Raw genomic sequence first — 22594 nt, forward strand, 5'->3', positions numbered from 1 at the left:
TGGAAGTTTGACCAATTAGAAGCTGAGAGAGAGGTAGGGTCAGTGATGCTAGAACACACCCGCATTCTAAACAGATAAAAGCAGATAGTGCAAGCCAAATAGGTTTTTCAAAATCCATTTGCAGCTGGAAGCTCTGCCGGGAAAATCCATACTTTACCTCCATCAACCTTCAGAGACCCAGACCAGACCAGCAGAGTAGAGCTGACCTGTTAGCAGAACCAGAGAGAGCTGACCCAGATCACTGTGAAGTGCAGAGACCAGAGTCCAGTCTAAAACCTGACCAGATCCGTGGCGAGGCCCATTCTAATTCAAGAATATAGTGTGAGTACCTAGAAAACTGTGCAGAACCAATCTCTTAGTTAAAATAATATAATTCAATCTATTTAATCTAAGTAGAACTGTCTCCTAACTGTCACCTGTCGTTGGTAAAGCTGTCACCTGTGATTTGCTAGTTGCAAGCTGCACTTGTCTTTGTGAACTTTAAAATTTCAATCTGAAAAACGACCTTTATTCAATCGCTCATATCTCCGCGACCGTTTGTGCTAGAGACTTGCAGTAACTTTCATCTGGAAGCTGAGATCCTAGGCTTTCCTATGACCCCAAAACGATAGTGATAGTCTTTGTAGTTCCTCTGTAATCGCGCCAGACGCATTCGCGAATTTTGCCGCGATTTGCAAATTTCTTCACGTGTAAAAATCTGCTGCTGCTTGCCTTCCATTTGCCAGAAATTCGTTTAACCTGCTAATTATCCCTGAATCATTGCTAGTGTGAGCCTGGACTAATATTAACTAGATACCACTCACCCTGAACCTCTAGAGGGAATTAAAAGCATTTTAACATATTTTCACTCCATTGCCAGCACATATCAAAGCATTTTGGCTGTGTTTTCATCTTCTGTAGTCTAAGTTGCTGGGTGAACTGAATTACATTTGAATTGCATTTCTGAGAATTGTGTGCCATCCTTCCATTTCCTTGCATTGCATAAAAGAGGGGGGTAAATTGTCCAAGAAAGTGATTACATTGTCTTTTGCTGAAATCCTATCAAGTGATTTTCTGTACTGCATTTCATTCAACATTGCATCCATTTGAACTCTATGAAGCATTCTCTATCACATTATTCTTCTGTCCCTATTTACCAGTGTGCTACCTTATCCATTTCATGTCAACTCCTTAGTGATTATAAAGAAGTGTGCTAGTGCCAGATTCTCCGTTGTTAATCTTTATCATATCAGATTAAGTGTGATATTCAATTATTAATTTATTATACAGTCTGATATATATATCTATTGTTTAAATTATCAAATAAACCTTTTAACTTGCAAAACAGAACTACTTCTTGGCTCAGTGGGGTCAGGAGGATTCCAAGAGAGGGGTGTTATATAGGGGTAGTCATCCAGAACGCATGAACTGGACATAAAGATATATCAATAAGGGTTTTCATTTAGTATTATAGACTAGGCGTTGACTTAGCTGTAGTGTTGAATTGAATCCTCTTACAAATTGGGGGCTCGTGCCGGACGTTTGGATTAGATCTATCACTTGTACAGATTAATACAGCGTGCCAGCTGACCAGATACACATATCCGGTCGGAGCACACGCTGTGTTACGCTGTAAAGCACTTCTCAAAGGAACGCTCTAAGAAAAAGGTCTGTTTTGCAAAAATAAAATACAAACTTCTGTAAGTCAGGACAGAGACCAATCTCTAGAATGACGACCTTAGTAGACATGAAAATAGCCAGAGAGCACTTCTTACATAAGTTATTTGTGAGAGGTGAGTGGACTCACCAGGACCAAACAGTCTGGTTGCAGGCCATCACACCCCAAATCACGGAAACAGGGTCAGATATATGGAGAGACCAGGGTCCCTTACATGTGGCCCTGAGTGAACTATATATGTCCTCTAAGGCCAAGGATGAGCACAACAAGATTGCCAGGGTAGCGGCATATTTATATTTACATATGGGAGCCATGCAGGACAAATGTGCTGAAGGCCAAGATCTGGCGAGTAGGCAACTGCTGGCATTACAGAAGGGCCAATCTGAGCTGGACTCTTCTGAGCAGAGGCTGCTCAGGAGCCAGGAGTCAGAAAATGACAGTAGGCAGTATATCATTAAAATAAAAGAGGACATGGATATACTGCAACAGGAAAAGGCTGACCAGGATACTAGATTTCTGGCCCTGCAGAAGGAGCACCGAGACAGTTTGGACTCCTTACTGCAGAGCCAGAAAAAGCTGGAGCAACAATTAGACTTTAACAGGGCATTCACGGAGCAGGTAGCCACCCTGCAAAGTCATCTAGATATAGTGAAGGTAGAGAGCAACAAGCTGATTTCGAAAGACCTGGATACCCAGGCAGAGTTTGATGAAGAACGCCAGAAAGCTGGTGCCTTTCAAAGGCAGAGGGACGAACTGGCGGCACGTGCAATTTAATGGGGAACCCCAGGAGAGTAGGCCCATTAAGGGCATCCTGAAAACCTCTGCCCAGTTAGGTCAGTGGGGGGGGGTACCCATCAAATCCTGGCAGCAAGGAGGAATCTGAAGACTCCTCTGAACTGCGCAGGACACCGGAGACCAGGTCCCCACATTCGGCCAGCCATTCCCAGGCTCGCAGAATCCGGGAAAACCTGGAAGAGCAGACAGGAACCTCTGGGAGCAGTGCCTCTGAGTCAGAGGATGAATGGACAAGGGTTATCCGAACCAAAAAGGCCAATAAGGCAAAAAGGGCCTTGCTTAAGGACCCCTTAAAGCAGATTAAGGCGATCAGGAGCGTCATCACGCCTTACCATAAGAACGCTAAGTATTCTGTTTGGGAGCACTTAGAGTTGTTTGAGCAAATGATGGAGACTTTCCATTTGAAGGACAGCCAAAGCTGTATTCAATATGTAAAGTGGACCTTCTCCCCGGAATACTCCAGTTTCTTTGCGGGGCTGGAGGACCAAAATCATTTAAGATGGTCCACCTATAAGGCGGCCATCTTGAAACATTTTTCTGTTCACAGAAATCCTCAAGAGGCTCGCAAGGCAGCCTACAATTTGCAATGTGGGGAGGATCAGGCCCCACAAGAATTTGTGCAAGAACTGAAACGTGCTTTTGCGCAGACCACCAGAAGGGTGCGCACAGACAGTAGAGAATTCATTAATACATTTTTTCATGCCTTGCCCAAATACATAATGACCCAGCTTGTGAGGGATTTTCATGAGAAAAGATCTTTAGACTGGGTCATTGAACAGGCTACCCGGATCTATGAGGTGCAGAAACCGGTAGATAGCAAAAGTAAAGCCCAGAAAAACCCCAAAGCCAACAGCACCCCTGCTGCTGCCAAGGTGGCAGAGGTAAAGGTCACCCCCGTTTTGGATTTGGAGATGGGGGGGCCTAAAAACCTACCTGCACCTAATAATGCTAGGCCCAGGAGGTCCTCGTGCCAGTCACAGGCAGGGAGTGAAAGAGGTAGTCCCCCCAATGGGGTCCCTCGCTCTCCTGACTATGTAAGTCCTCGCTACAAAGGTAACAGTCCAATCCTGGGTTATGTGTGGACTCCCCCAGCCCAAGGGGGGGGATTCAACCGAGCACCGAACCCAGGGAACTTCCCTCCAAAATTCCCACAGGAGGGCAGAAATTTACCAAACCCTGGGCAGAACTTTTTCCCCAGATATCCACCCGACTTTCAGCCCCAAAACCATCCATCCTTCTTTCCCCAATTCCCTGAGCCCAGACCACTGAATCCGGGAGAGGGGAGGCCAAGGGTGGAGGGGTATCCAAATCTTCCCAACCAGGGGTACTACCAAAGAAGGGATAGCTACCCTTCCCGGGATCAGCCCAGGGGAGAAAACAGGGCCCCGTATCAGCCTGAGCGGGTTTCCCAGTTAGAGCGCCAGGTTCAAAACATGGCGCGGGATCTGGGTCACATACTGAGGGCTCAGCAGAACCCTCAGATGGGGGTGCCGGCGCAGAACGCACCCAACTCTGGACCTGGTGCTCCAGAACAATGACGGGGGCAGCACCCCGATAACTCACCGGTTCCCAGGGAGGAGGCACAAGGGGAAGGGGGGTGTAAAGCCTTGGAGGAAGCTTCCTTCCTCACTTGTAAACAGCCCCTGGAAACCCAGGAACCGTAAACAAAATCTCTTGCCCCTGAAAGTCTGCCTCCTAAGGAGCAGAGGGGGGGTAGGAGAAACAAAAGACCCAAACAGACTCAGTTTGAGGAGGAGGTACAGATATTCCAATTTGAGGGAGAGGGATCCTCAGAGGATCCTGGGAAAAGGATCTTCTCCTTCAGAGAGGGGGGAACTCCTCCCAAAGAAAAATGGGTCCCTAGGGATGCAAATCCAGACTGGGGAGATGTGGAGACTGAGCTACCGCCGCCCACCATCTCATCCCAGAACCAACAGCAAGAAAATCCCCTGGTTCAGACCCATCCTGGTGACTGCCTCCAAAAAGGGGGGGGCGGCCCGGAACCGGAGCCAGGGGAACCCACAATGGCTCTGATCTCCAGTTGCCAAATTTTTCTTTCAGATTCCCAAGGCTCTCCACAGAATTCTGCCCAAATCTCTTCGCTAGCGATGTCCAAAACCAGAAAGTTAGCCCACCAGTTGTCCAAAAATGTACATTATCTGTGCCCCCTTGAGGAGAAGGAGGGAAGATATTATGCCCCGGTACAAGTACAGGGGCAGGGTACAATGTTGGCACTGGTGTACACTGGATCTCAAGCTACCCTTCTGTCCAGAAGGGCCTTTGACGAACTAAATGCAGGAAGGGGAGGGAATTACCAAATTCTTCTCACCTCTCTTCCTGGGCAACTCCAGAACTTTGACGGGAAGGAAATTCCCGTCGAGGGGACGGCAGATTTGGACATTAAAATTGGGCGACACAAGTTGAAACACCCGGTCATAGTTGTGACTCCAGAGGGCACCCCTTGTTTACTAGGGAATGACCTCCTGAGAAGGTTGTCACCCCTAATAGATTGCGTAAACAAGGTCCTCTGGACCCAGACTAGCCGACCAATAAAATTAAAACAGAGTGTCAACCATGTTAGTTTAAACGGCACCTGCCACATGGTTGAACAAAAATCTGACCAAGTAGAATTTCACTTCCAGAACAACCAGATTCCAGACGTGACAGTAATAGCAGTAGGACAACAGACTGGTGATGGGGGGTCCTCTCTATTTCTGAAAATCAACCTTCCTTCCAGTTTAAGGTGGTATTCCACACTGGAAGGAAACACCCTGAAATTCTTTACTAATCCACAATCAGAAACTCCCACTCCTATAGTCCAGAAAGATGTGAAATCAGCTCAGAGCCTGGCTGAGATTCAGCAAATTGGAGAGCAGTTGTTCATCCCTGTCCAGTTAAATGATGGGAAGGACTCTGTTCTCGCTCGAGTGTGTGTGAACAACGGTAAGAGCTTCATCAGCGAAGCCATGTTCCGCCAACTCCCAAAAGATCCAGCCATTCCCACATTCAAACTGATAGACAAATGGGAAATGGACCTGGAAGCACCCAATTCCAAACATCTCCTGCCAAGCAGGTGTATGCTCAAAATCTCCATTGGCAACAAGAGCATAGTCCACAATTGTTGGGTCGTGCGAGACGTCCCTGCCGCCTTTTATTTAGGCAGTGACATTCTCAATCGCTTTGCCATTAGTTTGGACCTAATAAACTTCAAAGCTTGGTCCCGATTAGCGGATAATCCCATGGGCTTTGATGATCCAGAAAAATCATTTTGGGTCAGCTCAATTGCTACCTTATGCAGTTGAAATTCAGATTAAAGAGGAAGTCACCATCCCAGAAAGGACCCGACAATTCTCCCTGGAAGTGAAAGCTAAAAGAGGACAATATTTGCAAAACCCTGATGCTTACATACATCTAAACGCTTCTCTCCAACAGCAAGGGTTGGGGGTAAACCCAACTCCATTAGTCAACATAGAACATGACACCATTCCAATAGAGGTGGATAACAGCGACTTGAAGAGTATTACTCTAGCCGCAGGCACCATTATTGGAATGGCGGTTGATGACCGACATTTTTCCATCGACTTAGTAAATGAACTGTTAGGACCAATCCCCAAGGACTGTTTTGACAGTGACAGTGAGGACAATACAACACCAGACAGGATTTTTACCCGGCATGGGGGGAACTTCCTGGTGTACACTTCTTGCCCTTATGGTAAGGAAGATGTGACTTGTGACTTCAGGAGGGATGAGGTGATTTTCCAGGTCCATGAGGGCTGCCTTTCCCACCTGAAGCCTCCGGTCCAAATCAGCACTCTGACCAGGGACTTCTCCACCCAGCTGGAGGAGGCCGCGGAGATAGCCAAACCAGAAGTCTTTCCAGGCTTCAGGCAGATGGTGGAAGAGAGAGTCAACCTAGCTGATGCCTGTGTGACTCTGGAACAAAAGCAAAAGTTGAAACAAGTTTTCTTGGATTTCCAAGATCTCTTTGCGGTAGACTCATATGACTGTGGTCGCACCGACATCCACACCACAACAATCCCCACGGACCCTGGCATGACTCCAGTGTTTGTGAAGCAATATCGTTTGCCTCTCGCATCCATGGAGTCCCTTACTGAAATAATTAAGAACCTTGAGTCCCGGGGAATAATCCGTCCAGTCCACAGCACCTTCAATAATCCGGTGCTGGGAATATTAAAGCCAAACGGCCAGTGGAGACTCTGCGCTGACCTTAGGGAACTCAACAAACGGGTCCATACTTCCCGATGGCCTCTGCCCTACATTGACCAAGGGCTGGCCCAGATCCAGGGGTCACAGGTATTCACTGCAATAGACCTGACCAATGGATACTGGACTGTGCCGGTCAGTAGGGAGGACCAATACAAGCTGGCTTTTACCTTTGGGGGCCAGCAGTATACATGGACCCGGACTCCCTTCGGATACCTTAACTCCGGCAATGAATTCAACATTTTCCTACATAAGGCCATGCCCGACCTGGGTGCGAGGGGTAACCTGGCTTATGTGGATGATGTCCTCATCAAAAGTTCATCTGTGGAGGAACACATAGCGGAGATCCGTTATGTTCTGACGCAGTTGAGGGCCGCCGGAGCAACACTTTCCTTTCAGAAAGCACAGTGGTGTAGAACCCGTGTTAATTTCTTGGGGCATGAGATTACTCCTCAGGGTCTCTGTCCCCAGGAAAAGAAAGTGGAAGCACTTCAGAAACTGAAAGACCACACAACTCTGCGGGAACTAAGGAGCCTCCTTGGACTGACGAATTACAGCAGAAAGTTCATTGAGGGCTACGCAGAGATCACCAGACCTCTGATTCATCTCCTGAAGGGGGGGGTCAAGTGGGAATGGGGTCCAGAACAAGCCGATGCAGTAAGACAACTCAAGAGAAGCCTCTCGCAAGCGCCTTGCCTAGCTTACCCTGTCAGAAACAAGGAGTTCTTCCTGGAGACAGGGTTCTCTAATACGTGCTTGACGGCAGTATTATGCCAAAAGCATGACAAGGTCAATAAAGTAATCTCCTATGCGAGCAAAACTTTATCCTCTGTGGAGGAAAAATTCAACGATTGTGAGAAGGCACTCCTGGCAACGGTGTGGGCATTGAAGAATTACCGCCCGTTTATCCAGGGGGAACACATCATAGTGGAGACTCCACACCAGCCTCTGCAATATCTCCAAAGTGATAGAATCCGGGCCGGAAATGTGAGTAATTCCCGAATAACTTCCTGGATTCTGTCAATGCAAGGCTTTCCTGTGGAGGTCCGATATGGCCAAAACAAGAAGAGTCCCCTCGCGCAAGGTCTGGCTGACTTGCATGATTGTGCCAGAGGAAACTGTCTCGAGGACGAAAGTCTAAAAATAAAGGACAACACGGAGGCATACCTTAATTCCCCACACAAAGTCTTTGAAGAGGACAAGTGTGAGGGAATGCCCACTGTCTATGTGGATGGATGCTCTTACCATGTTGACAACAACGGGGAGAAAGAACTGGTGGCCGGCGTAGGGAATGTATGGGTGAATGAGTCCCCAGAACCCTCCGCTGGATACAAAATTGGTCCCCGAAGTAGTCAGGTGGCAGAATTGATGGCTGTGCATCAGGCCATCCTCACTGCTGTCCAGCATCAACTCCACGAACTGGTCATAATCAAAGATTCGGATTATGTACGGAACGGGTTCGTGGAGCACCTGGTTAATTGGAAAAGCAGAGGCATGTTATGTGCTAACAACAAACCCTTGAAACATGGGAAGTTGATCCAAAACATTGATGATCTGGTCACCTCGAAAGGAATGACCATCTATTGGAAGAAGATCAAGGGTCATTCCAAAGTAGAGGGACCAGACAAAACTGGAAATGACTTAGCTGATCAGCTGGCCAAAACCGGGGCCATCCAAGGGGATCTAATTGAGATTGAGTCCCTGTTGGGGGAAATCCAGGTCACTGCTATCACTAGGTCCCAGACAAATGCTCACAACGACCTTCCAATTGCACAATGGAGTAAGGAGACCACTGATGCTGATTTCATTACCGCTCAGAAGGGGGATCCGATAATTGGTAAATTTTACCAACACATTGAGGACCCTGAGAACTTTCCCCTGACGGATACCGATTACACTGGGAAAGAGGACCTAAGGGTGTTGATGAAATGTCCAAAAATGTTCCGAATCCAAGACGGTTTGTTGGTAAGGAAATCCAAAGCTGGCCACGATCAGTGGGTGGTTCCTACCTCATTCCGAAGCCTGATGTTAAGTCACGCCCATGATGCGGCCACCGCCGGTCATAGGGGGTTTCACACAACACTGGAAATCTTAAGAGAGGTTGTATACTGGCCACACATGGGGCAGGACCCCGACCAATACTTGAAGGGGTGTCTTGTGTGTGCACAATTTCAGCCATCATCCCTCACGCACCGTGCGCCTCTCCAAAAGAGGGGGATGACACTGCCATGGTCAGATTTACAAATTGACTTTGTAGGCCCCGTGATTCGCTCTGCTAGGGGGAATAAGTACATGTTGACTGTGACATGCTTGTTTACCAAGTGGGTGGAATGTCTCCCAGCCCCAAACTGCAAGGCAGAAACGGCAGCTGCCTTGATGATTAACCACATCTTTTCCCGTTTTGGTCTACCTCAAAGGATTGAGTCAGACAGAGGTAGCCACTTCACCAGTGAAGTAATGACAAAGATGTGGGAGATACTGGGGGTCAAAAGGAAGTTGCATATTGCTTATAGACCAGCTTCTTCTGGGGCAGTAGAGAGATATAACCGGACAATTGTGAGCATCTTAAAAAAGTTTGTGGCAGATTCTGGGCCAAGTTGGGATATCCGATTACCTCTGGTCCTAATGGCCATCAGATCTACCCCTTCATCTGCAACCAAAATGTCACCATTTGAGTTGATGACTGGGCGCAAGATGGTGCTTCCTAAGCATTTGCTCTACAGGACCCAAGAGCAGACACTGATAAATGCCTCCACTACTCATGAGTATGTGGAGAATTTAAGGAAACACCTCCAACATGCTTTTGCTTACGCTCAGCGGAATCTAGAAAGATCGGCTGATAGCATGAAGACCCACTATGACCTGAAGACTTCCAGGAAGGAATATCAGGTGGGGGACCGGGTCTATCTATACAACTTCCAAAGAAACCAGGCAAAACAGCGGAAATTCTTGCCTACATGGAAGGGACCCTTTGAGATCATCGACAAGATCTCCCCTGTGGCCTACAAAATCCACATCCCCAAAGGTCCTTTGGCAGCGGGGGAAGACAAGTGGGTCCACATAAACCAGTTGAAATGTTGCCATCCCAGGCACACTCTGCAACAACTGGAGGAATCCTCTGGAATCGTAGCGGGTACTGTCTCAGACTAATTCAGTTCCAACCATAAAACATACCACATCTAGTCTTTAAAATATTGTGATTTGCATGAAACTGTCTCTTAGTTATACTGTTTTTTTTTTTCAAAATAAGAATGTAATGTTTCGTTATGATGAAATGCATATGCTGCCCCACTATCTCAACCGTGGTGGAAAAATGTCTATGAATAGGTATTGCCGCTCTTCCTTTGTCGTCCTAGGAGAAAGAAAACCTGGAGACGGGCCAAGGAGGACGATCCGGAGACCGGGAGCAGAGACGCAATGGGCCCGGGGTACCGCCCAATATTCCCATCAGGACCGGCGAGGAGAACCGATCGATCAGTACCGGATGGAGGAAAAGATGCTGAACTGTGCCATCTACCGGAAGAAGATGAGAACTACATCCCAGATCTTGCGGGTCCCACCAGTGAAGGATCAGATGGCCACCGCAAGAAGGGGGGCTTGTGGGATGTTTTTATCCATGCATCCAAGCCCTACCACCAACGCTGTGCATTATTGGCATTGAAAACATCATAATGGCCAGAGCTCCCCAGAAAATGCACAGGAAAATCCCATTTCGCCTATATTGTGAGCTCAGAGAGGCAATGCTGATTGCCAAAAGCAAACCCATAACTGTTGGGAATTCATTTTTCTTGAATGTCAAATATGGCAAAATCATGGGCACAGAATTACTTTACTGCAGAAACACACCAATGCCATGTCCTGAACATGGACAATATACTCCATGTAACATCACTTGCTGAAATGAATCAATCTAAAAAAAATCCCAAGGATGGATGCAGTAACCACAAAATCCTGAGGGTGGCGCTAGCGGTCTAAACTCTGACAGGAGAGCTGTCTTGCAAAACTGTCTAGTGCAAAGAAAGGGGTCTTATTTCATTAAAAGTTCAAAGGGGTTGCCTGTCCTGAGAACTCTTGACACTTCAGAACTCAACACAAGAAGCCAGGAAATCACAGGGTTCTGTTAATTAAATGCAAAGTGGCTCCCTGGCCTCCTGATCTCAGCTTCCCAGAGACCACACAATGGCCCCTTTCCTCTGAAAGGAATATGTTGATTTTGACTGTTTAATGTCAACAAAGGCCTGCCTGCCAGAGGACACATGTGACTGACCCACCCAAGTCTTGGAGGCGGACTCCAACACTCTGAGAACTGACTTGAAAGCAAAATATATATTTTACAAAAACACTGATAACTCTTTGTAATCAAATGACAGAAATGTATAACCTTGAGAGCCTTAATTTAGAAAATGTACCTTCAATTCAAGCCCAAACTCCAATTTGTGTGATGTTCTGGGGCAAAACCCCGCTAATTGTTAATATTACAGACACTGTGTTTAAGTTAGACAAATGAAAATTTACTGGAGTATGTATGGACAGGCCGTGTACATGTGTACAAATCTGGAGAAAAATCTGATGTTGCAAAACCACTAAAAAGGTGCAAATATTGCCATTTCTGAATGCAAGCCCCCAGGAAGAGCAAAGTTTGAACAGGGGATACCTCCTGTGATATGTGAGGGGTGCATGTAATTTTAAACAAATGTTTACCTGTGCAAATATGTCTTTTATATCAAATATAGATTGTGTGCAATTTGACAGGGGAGTGTCCTCTCTGCAAGCCATAAAATGACATCGCTCTGACTCACGGTTCCTTCCCCAATCAAGTGAGAAATGGAAGTTTGACCAATTAGAAGCTGAGAGAGAGGTAGGGTCAGTGATGCTAGAACACACCCACATTCTAAACAGATAAAAGCAGATAGTGCAAGCCAAATAGGTTTTTCAAAATCCATTTGCAGCTGGAAGCTCTGCCGGGAAAATCCATACTTTACCTCCATCAACCTTCAGAGACCCAGACCAGACCAGCAGAGTAGAGCTGACCTGTTAGCAGAACCAGAGAGAGCTGACCCAGATCACTGTGAAGTGCAGAGACCAGAGTCCAGTCTAAAACCTGACTAGATCCGTGGCGAGGCCCATTTTAATTCAAGAATATAGTGTGAGTACCTAGAAAACTGTGCAGAACCAATCTCTTAGTTAAAATAATATAATTCAATCTATTTAATCTAAGTAGAACTGTCTCCTAACTGTCACCTGGTGTTGGTAAAGCTGTCACCTGTGATTTGCTAGTTGCAAGCTGCACTTGTCTTTGTGAACTTTAAAATTTCAATCTGAAAAACGACCTTTATTCAATCGCTCATATCTCCGCGACCGTTTGTGCTAGAGACTTGCAGTAACTTTCATCTGGAAGCTGAGATCCTAGGCTTACCTAGGACCCCAAAATGATAGTGATAATCCTTGTAGTTCCTCTGTAATCGCGCCAGACGCATTCGCGAATTTTGCCGCGATTTGCACATTTCTTCACGTGTAAAAATCTGCTGCTGCTTGCCTTCCATTTGCCAGAAATTCGTTTAACCTGCTAATTATCCCTGAATCATTGCTAGTGTGAGCCTGGACTAATATTAACTAGATACCACTCACCCTGAACCTCTAGAGGGAATTAAAAGCATTTTAACATATTTTCACTCCATTGCCAGCACATATCAAAGCATTTTGCCTGTGTTTTCAACTTCTGTAGTCTAAGTTGCTGAGTGAACTGAATTACATTTGAATTGCATTTCTGAGAATTGTGTGCCATCCTTCCATTTCCTTGCATTGCATAAAAGGGGGGGGGTAAATTGTCCAAGAAAGTGATTACATTGTCTTTTGCTGAAATCCTATCAAGTGATTTTCTGTACTGCATTTCATTCAACATTGCATCCATTTGAACTCTATGAAGCATTCTCTATCACATTATTCTTCTGTCCCTATTTACCAGTGTGCTACCTTATCCATTTCATGTCAACTCCTTAGTGATTATAAAGAAGTGTGCTAGTGCCAGATTCTCCGTTGTTAATCTTTATCATATCAGATTAAGTGTGATATTCAATTATTAATTTATTATAAAGTCTGATATATATATATCTATTGTTTAAATTATCAAATAAACCTTTTAACTTGCAAAACAGAACTACTTCTTGGCTCAGTGGGGTCAGGAGGATTCCAAGAGAGGGGTGTTATATAGGGGTAGTCATCCAGAACGCATGAACTGGACATAAAGATATATCAATAAGGGTTTTCATTTAGTATTATAGACTAGGCGTTGACTTAGCTGTAGTGTTGAATTGAATCCTCTTACACCACGGGGACAGAACCACAATGTACCTTGTGCTGTAGAAGTTCCTGGTGCTCGACAGGGTTGAGTCGGTTTCAGAGCGATTTGAGCTTCTGTGACAGGTTCAAGATGGGAGTCAGTTTGGGGAATCAGGTGGCAGGCAGTTCGGTGAGAGAGGCTGAATGGACAGCTGCAGGCTGGCCTACATGGGGGCTAGCATCAGGAATTGTTGTCTCATCGCAGGTCAACAGGTCTTAAGCACTAGTCGAGGAGTCTTGGATAACATTAGCGACTTTGGCATAGCAACAATCAATGGTGCAGTCGGTGGCAGCTCGAGGGGCTCGAATGGCTCTAAAATGCCCTTTAAGGTGGACAGTAGATGCTTGTCGATGCACTCCTCCTAGCTTTTTCACTGACTTTGTGTGATCCCTTAAGTCAGACGGCCCAAAGCTAAGGAGAGTGTTGCAGGCAGCTGCCTTGTCTTTGGTTTGGTTCAGAGACTCTCTGGCACTTCCCATCTAGGAAGCTTGCTGCAAAGCCTAGCAGGGCACGCTGTGTGCTAGCTGGGTACTGGTTCTGGAGGGGTCTGAGCATCCTCTGGATTCAGTATCTCCCTCAGTTCCCTGGGATATGTTTTGGGGAGAGATCTTGCTTCCCTCCTGAAAGTCCTGGCCTTCCTTCGCTGGTGGAAGATATGAGGGTGATTGTGCCTTCAGCCAGGGTCCAATGATGAGTTTGTCTTGTTACTCCTTGCAAATTCTTCAGATGATCTGCCCAAAAGAGGGTCTCAGCCCTCTTTTAAAGGCAAATGGGCCACAGTATTTGGTATAAGCTAGGCCTACCTTTATGAACCAATCCTGGGTCACCACCAACAATCTCCTGTATGCATGAGGTCATAACCAATGTGCTTTGCAACAGAAAAGGTGAAGGGATGAAAACATGCAATAGTAAGTCCCACCCATCTTCTTGCCTGTTGTGGTTCAACAGCTCTCTCTAGTTAATTGAACTCTCTGTGGTTCCTGATTAAAGTGGCAGGTCTCCATTGAAGCTGTGGCATGACCAGACTTTCTGTCGCTTTCAAATCGCATATTACTACCTTCTGAATGGGGTCTCCCTGCGGGGATGACTACTGTAAAACACATTTTCCCAGAGATGACAGTTCATTGTCCATTCATACTATGGGTAAGAGCTGGCTTCAGGTTGACACAGTGCATATCAAAGGGTCTTGGGGGTTTCCTGTCTCCTTTGTTAGCCTCTGCAGCCAGGCTCTATGTGTGCATGTTTGAATTAAACTGTGATTAGTATGCAAAGCTGCCACCAGCAGAGCTACCAAAAGGACAGGGCTGATCCATGGAGACTTTGTCAGCTAATTGGGCTGGCCATGGCAGAGGGAATGGTTTGCCCCCCCCTCCCAAGAGGACATGGTGTAAGCCTGGCTGCCATATACCAACTACATATGACAGGGGGGACGGCATCTGTAGGCTATGTCCACACAGAGTGCATGGGTCTATGTGTATGTCAAGCAGTTAGCATAGGAAAATGTGTGCGGATTAGCCCCATACATTTTCCACAGGTTCATCTACCATCATTCAATTTCTTTTTAACATTTCAAAAAACCCAGGTAGGCACAGGGTCAGTAGGCTGGGACATAGGTGCATGCCTCCCTCTTCCCTTGCACTTTTAGGTGCTCCAGACATGTTGCACTAAATATAGTCACTTCTCCATAATCACAAGAATACAGCACATTGCAGCCTTATTTGCAGCCACTAAATGTTATTCTTTACGATCTACCTAGAAGTATAGAGTCTGCAACTGGTATTTGGTATGACAATACAAATATACCACACTCAGTTACAGCCATTAAATGTAACCTCCTTCTGCCCATCAAGAAATGTACATACAACTTTTTCAGTACAACTAGTATTTGGTTAGGTATAGAAAACACACTTAGTTATACACACTGGGCCTCATTACGAGTTTGGAGGTAGCCATGCCCTTAATAAGGGCATGGCTACCCCGAACCCGGGTCCGGGTTCCCTGAATGGGGAAATACTGGGCCATTCCGACCTTGGGGGGCCCAGTATTTCCCCATTCAGGGACCCTGACCTGGTCCATCCCCATTCCCATTTGAGCCCCCATAGGGTTCAATGGGAATGGGGAGCATGCTAACAACGGGCCCGTTAATGACGGGTCTGTTGTTAGCATGCTGGGCCGCTCGCGGGACCCGCTAAGGACGTCTGGTAAAACCAGGCGGCCTGAGCGGGTCCCGCGAGCGGACCTCGTAATGGGGCGGTAAGGGGTTAACGGCTCCGGCACTTTTACCGGCGCCGTTAACCCCTTAACACACTCCACGTAATGAGGCCCAATGAGTATCATGTCCTCCTGCCTACCAAGAATGATACAACTTTTTTTCTCTTCATCTACTAGGTATTATTTAGTATGGCCAGTAAAAGATGGTGCACATACTTACAGCCACTGATTTAAATAATACCTTGCCTGCCTCCGAAGAATCCTATGGTATTATTCTCTTCATATTGCCAATAAATGGCATGTGCTTTATGTCATGGAAAGTGGACAGGTTACTGGTATGCACCAGAGTCAGTAGTACATTGACAAAAAGATGTCCTATTTCAATTCCCTGTATCTCAAATTAAGCCTTATTTTCCTTCCACTCACTCAAATTCCTTCCCTTCCTCTCCTTCATCTAAATCCCTTCTCTCAACTCAGCTCACACCCTCCTTCCTCAGCCTTTCCCCAACAAGTTCAATACTTTAAATGGAGCCACATCTGCTATATTCATATCATGTTACTGTGAACAACCCAATTCATGTGACCACTGATAATATTCAGAATAGTTTAATTCGCCAAAAATGTCTGGGGTTTTCTGTTTATATCCACATGCTTCATCCAGACTTAGTTAATAATCGTGACGTGCTGAGTCATGCGTACAAAAGAATGATTAAAATACTGTTTGGATAGGAAAGGCAGTTCTGCTCAGTGTCGCGATATAATGACCTATCGTTACCATGGGTTATATATTTCCTCTGTGTAATGTCATTTTCCCACGAGGCATGCATTATGACATTTGAAGTACATCAATAAGGGTCTGAGCTACAAGGTGTTTGTCAAACGGAATTTCCCATTGAAAAACAATTTCGTAAATCAGGCCCTAGATCACCAGAATCGTGGGTTCAGAAATCACAAAATAGATGTGACGAAATGAATTATAAAGTGAAAAGGGTGTACTAGGTATGTTTGTACACGGAGAAGAGAACACATGGGAGCATATCTTGAAGAACTAGCTTAGGTTTACATAGCTGATGCCTGCATTCATCAACAGGAGTCAGCAGGAATCACGCCAGGAGACAGAAACAATCCACGCCTTGTCAACCCTCGGGATCAGGAGGCCGTCGCAGCTCTGGAACCCCCGGTGATTAGTAACTCACCTGACGTTGACACTGCCTGCATTTCCTTTTTTGACGGTGGGCGTTGTGCAGCACGTCTTTTCAAAAGCAGGTGGCAAAAAATGAACAAAGTCTTCCAGGCACAATAACACAACTGTCATCTCTAACGGGGATCGGATGTAATCAACAAAATGATAGCTGTCAGTCTGATGTTAATTGTTTCATTAAAAGTCGGCGCTAATGCTGCTGTGGGTGAATGAGTCGACGCATTCGTGATCAAAACACCTTTCAACGAGCTGCGAAAGCCTGCGGAACACAATCCCAGTGTGCGCAACTTGAAATGAGATTGCACACAACATTATGTACTATTTTTAAACCTTTTTTAAACAAAATCTAGCCAATGCAATGTTATGTGCTGTCTTCTCTAATGCACACGCACTGCATTAAAAATACATGTGGACGGAGGTATGTTTTTATTTATAACACAATAAAAAAAACTTTAAAAATGGTGGGATATATCCGAATGGTGGTGTCCTGTTTTCAGATTTTAATGTGTGTTCTGGTTGAGCGTTTCATGACCCATTCCCTCCCTTCAAAGTACTGTAACATCACTGTCATAACCCGATGTAATGGCATTAATGGGCCGCATTCCGAGGGGGGCGGTAATGGTTAACGGTCACCGGTAACGAAACCGGTGCCGTTAAACCCTTACTGCCCTACTACAAGTTCCCTTTGCGGGTCCTTCCTTAACGCCTGCTTTTAGCAGGCGTTAAGGACGGGACCCGCAAAGGGACTCCGGGGTCAATAACGGTACCGTTATTTACGGTACTGTTATTGCCGCCTTCCCCCTTCCCATTGAGCCCTGTGGGGGCTCAAATGGGAATGGGGAATGGCCCTGGTGAATGGGGAATTACTGGTTCCTCCGACCTCAGAATGGACCGGTAATTACTCCATTCACCAGGCCGGAGTTTGGACGAGTTCGGAGGCAGCCATGCCGCAAATAGCGGCGTGGTTACCTCCAAACTCGGAATGAGGCCCAATGTATTGACCGACCAAGGAAGAAAGGCAGAGGGTCTGATTTGCAAACGTGTTTAACGTGGGGAAATGGACATCTTGTTAAACGTGTGCACTTTGTTCGTGCTCTTTTGGTCGTCATACATTCAACCCATGTCTTTTTTAATGGGGTGCAGGTTCCCGATATGTCCCCTCTATCCTACCACCTCGCCCCTTTTCCCCATAGCCCTTCATACAGATACGTGTGTATGTGTTTGTAATTGGTCAATTTCAGCTAAAAGTGCACTCTTGTAAAACGTTGATTATGAAAACATGTATTATGATTTGAACATGCAAAGCACAGGCTGGCCCCATGTCATAGACCAGCCCTCAACGAATGAGCTGTACAGTATTTTAGTGAGGCATTCATAGGTGATTGAAGCATGTTTTAATCTTGGGAAGTAATAGTCAGGTACTTTTTAAGCACACACAATAGTAGGATCTGCAAAGTCGATACATTAATATAGAGAGGGCTCTTCTTATTAAACATAACACTTGTAGTTTTATAAAATAACACGTTTTTCAAGCAATCATTGTTTAATGTCAAAAGAGCAGAGTAAAATAATGTAAAATGTTTTAAATACAGAACATCATTAATTCAGTCAGGATACATTGCAAAATGTGTAATATTAGGTAACATTTAGTGGTTGATAATATGTCATGATTAAGAGACACAAGGAGAAACGAGGTAAGCTACCAGGTTTATAGTCCTGTGGGATTATAAGGCCTTCTGCTAAATTTTGGACAAGCTAATTCTTGTTGCTACTTACACAAAGTTTAAACATATTTAATATTGTGTCCTTCATGTTACCTTTTGTATCTTTCATATTTCATATTTTTCGTTTTATAGACCCTTGTCATTACTATGTGATGTGGTATAGTCGTGCTACGATCTCTGGCAAAGCAAGCAAAATAGCTATGCATAGTATGCTATCAAGTACGTTTTCACGAGTTTGCAAAAGGTTCAGTTTGTGGGAAATTCCTCTACTGTAAATTGTAAAGAGAGAGGTTCCTACAGTGTTAATCCAGTTTTACAATCACCCAAAGTCCAAATGTGTATTCCTTTTATCGGACTTAATGAAAATAATATGTGGAGATGGCAAAATAAATTCGTTTTCGAAAGTCCCAGAGATTTCTTCATCCGATGGTGGAAGCACAATAAAATGAGCAACAAAAAAAAGGCACAATGCTGGAATATCCTTTACACGGAAATGGCGAAAGAGAGAATTTCTCATCTTAATTGTACTGTACAGTAAGTAGAAAGGGAAAGATATTCCATGTACTATGATCAAAGAAATACCATGTGAGAACTCTTGCTCTTTATTTTCCTTCCCTTGAAATCAGGAATAGGATCGTAGTAGTAGCTTTGATATATATTTTCAATCGGGGTCATTACAACCCTGACGGTAGGTGGTTAACAGGGCCGGTAGAGCTGCCGGCCGCAGTAACCCCCTACCGCCTCATTATGAATTCCACTCGCGGGACCCGCTAAGGACGCCTGCTTTTACCAGGTGTCCTTAGCGGGTCCCGCGAGCGGTCCAGCATGCTAACAACAGGCCCATTATTAACGGGCCCGTTGTTAGCATGCTCCCCATTCCCATTGAGCCCTGTGGGGGCTTAAATGGGAATGGTGATGGGTTCCTGAAATGGGGAAATACCAGGCCCTCCAAGGTCGGAATGGCCCGGTATTTCCCCATTCCAGGAACTCAGACCCAGTACCCGGAATGGGGGTAGCCATGCCGCAAATAGCGGCATGGCTACCTCCAAGGTCGTAATGACCGCCAATATCTCAACATGGATCACAAGTCACTGTTTGCGGTAGACTTGATGGACATATTAGACTTCAACAATGGTTTCTTAAAGTGGTTCACGGCTTGTGCACAAGAATATGATTAGGGTTTGCCCACAGTTACTCACTCTACTTCATTATTGGGATATAACATGGTTTGAATCAAAGGTTATCTTGTAATTATCAGTAACATTGGTGGGTGGACGGCTGGCTGCCACAAGGAGATTCTTCACAGAGATGCTGGTATTGAGTATCAGAGACAGGTGCTCAGAGAAGACAGAGTTTATAGTTCAAGATTTATTTACGCGGAGTGCTGGAAGATTGCACGCACAAACTGATCCTTCATCATACACCCCAGCTGAGTTCTCATATTAATTGGAAATAGGTCAGTTGTGTACGGTTACTGAGAAATGCTCTGTATTTTGCATTTTACCCTGCTCTCGGGAGCATAGGGGATCCGGAGCTGCAAGGCGTTTTTCCATGAGGAGACCCACACAACTTTAATGCTCTGAGAAATTGAAATGGAATGCCTATAATGGCCTTTTTCATCTTAGAAACTTGCACAAAACGATCCAGTGGCTGCCTGGTGTATGTGATTCTCTTTCTGGTTTGTTGTGCCCTGTATACATGCATGTATTTCTTCAAGGTTAGCATTCACTCAGGATTTTATGTACCTTATACGTGCGCACGCTTTGCCTTTCTGTGGCATCTTTGCTTGCATGAGTTCATGCCTTTTGGGACCAGTGCTGAATCCGAGGCAATGGTGAGGCATTCTTGATGGGGCTGTGTGTGGGAGTCTTGTGGCACAATGAGGAACAATGGAGGAATGGAGGAACAGATTATGCACAAAGGTGCTTTCTTCTGGAGTTTCTGGTAAATGGGAATTCAGTGCAAAGAAAGTGGGTCTGATGGGATTGCTGGCGCAGAGGTGGGTTGGATTTCATTTATTAACCAGTCAGCTAGTTTATTAATGTATTACTTATCAATTAGTTTGGGGTTTAATGCCTTGCTCAGGGGCACACTTAGGAAGATCAAGCAATGATGTTTTTCTTTTTACATAGATTTAGATGACCACTGCTCTTTGCTACGTAGGGCTGAGACAGAGGGGACTGCCCCTCACCCAAAGGTGCATGCTGTTGGGAGCACTGTGGCATCACTAGGTGTTGAGGTGCTTGCTGGTTGTAGGAGGCACTTGTGGACCGAGGAGGTGTTGAGCTGCTTGCAGGCTGGGTGGTGTCCGAGGGACCATCAATTTTAGTGCAGGAACTGCCCTGGGTATTCTTGTTGTGTGCTTAGCTTCCTTACCCTCTATCAGATCCGTATCCTGCAGAGTTTGGGACAAAGCTAAATATATCACACAGCCACCACAGACCAGAACTCAAAATGTGATGCATTTGAGCATTGCCTACTATGAGGGTGCCAAGGTTTGACCATCTTTTCACCCACCTTACAATGTTTCCATTCACATTTGCATCTCACACAGTCCATCTCTTTTCCGACTGGCATGGCAGTCATTGTATTACTCTGCTGGTGTTTGCTTAGTTTAAATCATTAATTACATTTCAGATATCAAATTCCTCAGGCCATGAAAGGCCAATTTGAAGGCGTCTTGATTCCGTCACATAGCCATGCACTGTTACTCATAATATGCTATTTAATATTGCCCGTGGGATATATTGTCCTGTATGTAGAGACAGCATTGAGCAAACGTTCAGCTTTCTGCACAGCTTGTCCACGTTTCACGCTTATTGAAGTATAATGCACCAAAGCATTCACAAACATTATCATTCTCCATTTAACCGACTAGATTACACCTTTCTCTTCGTGTCCTTTATTTGATATCCCATTTCCGTTTCTCTATCCGCCTTCCTTTTTCCCTTTCCTCTCAGACTACAGTCTGGAAACCGCAGGTGTGTGAACAAGATGCCACCTTCTGGACAAGTCTCGGTGTTCTGGGACTAATACGGTGGGCATTTGGTGCAATATGTGCAATATAAAAAAAAATGTCATAACATGACATAACATAACATAAAATTGCAGATTCTTGAATGAGAGCTGCCGAAATAAGTGAAGCACAGAACACATATTGCACCATGCTTCTATTTTCCCACCTTATTGCACGCATGTTCCCAGTCATTAATTACCATGTGTTCTTCATCCAAATCCTGCCTTACCATTGCCATACCAACATTGCTTTGCGACCCCTTTACCATGCACATCCTCATCCAAGTAACTAATTGCCACACATATCCATCCTCGTCCTTGTCCATATTGGCATGTGCATCCTCATTCCAGTCCCTCCTAAATGCCACACACATTTTTTTCTGGCCTTCCATTGCCACATACCGCCTCAGTCCACTTCCTCATTCCACAGCGTGCATCCTCGACCAGATCCCACATTGCAGTGTGCACCCATATCCCAGTCCATAAAAATGCCACACACATCCTCATTCAGCCTCTAATTGCCATGCAAGACCTCAATACACTCAATCATGGCAGTGCGCCTACTCGGACGAGTCCCACATTGCACTGTGCATTCTCATCCCAGTCACTCATTAGTGTGCAAACCCTTGTTCCGGTGCATGTTTCCTGCTTGCATCCTCATCCCAATCCCATCATTCTCATGTGCATATTAATTCTGGTCCCTCATACTCATGTGCATCCTTGTCCTGCTACCTCATCAAAATGTACCTCCACTTTCCAGTCCCCAATTACCACATGGGCCCTCATCCCAGATCCATATTACCATACAAATCCTCAAATATATCCTCATGACTGTCTTGCATTACCATGTGCATGCTCATCCCAGTTCCTCATTGTCGAGAACATCCTTATTCCCTCACTATCCCACAGCATACTCATGCCAATCCCTCTTTATCGCAAAGTGGTAATTGGCTTTGGTTGAAGGATGTAAACAAAGGCCCTGTGATTCACTACAGGAATTTGCAACAGGAAGTTATAGAATCCTATTTCGGATAATTTAATATCTAATATATGAAATAATATGATCAGGTTAATTGATTTTTCTTGTTTTTTTGTTAATGGATAAAATGGATTGTATGAGGGACTGGATAGTATGCAACTGGTCCAGTGAATTCATGTTTAGGTCATTCTATTTGACTTCACAAAACTGTCTGTGAATTTAGTAATTTTGTATTCAGTTGAAACACAAACACTTTGTATCTGATTAGAACATTTCAAAAAAGGTAGCAGGCGCTCCTCTCCAGAAAGAACATGGCATGATAACCTGTTCCCGAGATGAGTGTTTGCAGCACACAGATTAGAACATACCGTTTTTCTAAATCATATTGTTTCCTTTGTTTGTCAATTACAAATCAAATGTATGTGTGTGGTCATAACAAGCCTAAAAG

Source organism: Ambystoma mexicanum, chromosome 11 (assembly GCF_040938575.1).
Source record: "Ambystoma mexicanum isolate Mex_15411 chromosome 11, UKY_AmexF1_1, whole genome shotgun sequence".
NCBI classification, from domain to species: domain Eukaryota; kingdom Metazoa; phylum Chordata; class Amphibia; order Caudata; family Ambystomatidae; genus Ambystoma; species Ambystoma mexicanum.